Source organism: Pristiophorus japonicus, chromosome 5, assembly GCF_044704955.1.
Source record: "Pristiophorus japonicus isolate sPriJap1 chromosome 5, sPriJap1.hap1, whole genome shotgun sequence".
Lineage (NCBI taxonomy): Eukaryota > Metazoa > Chordata > Chondrichthyes > Pristiophoridae > Pristiophorus > Pristiophorus japonicus.
Window position 1 is genome coordinate 157932462 of NC_091981.1, and position 1487 is coordinate 157933948.

At 50.0% G+C, this 1487-nt stretch overlaps 1 pseudogene; it reads left to right on the forward strand.

Annotated features, from left to right (window-relative positions):
- The first annotated feature begins 1020 nt into the window (after nt 1-1020).
- LOC139264918 (U2 spliceosomal RNA) lies at nt 1021-1258 on the forward strand (annotated as a pseudogene).
- The last annotated feature ends 229 nt before the right edge of the window (nt 1259-1487 follow it).

Consider the following 1487-nt stretch of genomic DNA (forward strand, 5'->3'; position numbering starts at 1 on the left):
AGGGTGAGGACTGGGAACTTCTCCAGGATGCCCACATTTTGCTAGACCAGTACTGTGTAGCCAACGAGCTGGACGGAGAAGAAAGCGCTGCAAAAAGGCGAGCGGCCCTCCTCACAGTCTGCGGGGCACCGACCTACAGCCTCATGAAGAATCTTCTGGCTCCAGTGAAACCCACAGATAAGTCGTAAGAGGAGCTGTATACACTGGTTCGGGAGCATCTTAACCCAAGGGAGAGCGTGCTGATGGCAAGGTATCGGTTCTACACGTGCCAGCGATCTGAAGGTCAGGAAGTGGCGAGCTACGTCGCCGAGCTAAGGTGACTTGCAGGACAATGTGAGTTTGATGGCTACCTGGAGCAGATGCTCAGAGACTTTTTTGTACTGGGCATTGGCCACGAGACCATCCTACGAAAACTTTTGACTGTAGAGACACCGACCCTCAGTAAGGCCATTGCGATAACACAGGCGTTTATGTCCACCAGTGATAACACCAAACAAATCTCTCAGCACACAAGTGCTAGCAACGTTCATAAATTAACTGGAACTGTGTTTGTGAGCAGAAATGCACAGGGCCGAAACCACGAGTCTGCAACTGCCAGCAGGCCTCAGGTGACCCAGATGACTCAGAGTCCACAACAAAGGATGAATGCAAGGCAATTCACACCTTATTGGCGTTGTGGAGGCTTCCATTTAGCCTATTCATGCCGCTTCAAAGGGTATGTTTGCAAGAGCTGTGGAACAATAGGGCACCTCCAATGAGCTTGCAGCTCAAAACCTGCTAACCCCCACGTGGCAGAGGAAGATCGGTCCATGGTGGATCAAAGCAATTTCGAGCCTCAGAGAGAGGAGGCAGATGCTGAAGTACACGGGGTGCACACATTTTTGACAAAATGTCCACCTATAATGCTAAATGTAAAATTGAATGGCTTACCCGTAGCCATGGAACCGGACACTGGCGCTAGCCAATCCATCATGAGTAAAAAGATGTTTGAGAGACTGTGGTGCAACAAGGCACTCAGACCCCGCTTCTCGGCCTTTTGGCTAAGATCATGCGTGGCTGACCTGACAGGGGAGTAACCATGACCCCAACGTGGTTCTCCCTGGATCAGGAAAGTGATTCTCCTATGCTTTTTGGAAATAGGAGGTGAGTGGGGTGGCTTGACCCATCCACTTCCACGGAGGTGTGTGGGGGGCCTGACCCATCCACCTCCATGGCATGAACCTGGTATTGCAGTACTTCCAGGAAAGGTGCAGTGGCTCTAGGCCTTTTGGCTAAGAGCATTGGCGCAGAGTGATCCTTGATGTGTGCAAGGTGACCTCTGGCATTTGTGATTTGACAAAGAATTGGAAAGATTGGCAACGAATAAAAATGTTTTTAAAAATTAAAAAAAAATTAAAAACAAGGCACTCAGACCAGCCCTGAGCCCCATCCACACGAAACTGAGAACATACACCAAAGAGCTTATCACTGTCCTGGGCAGCGCCTTG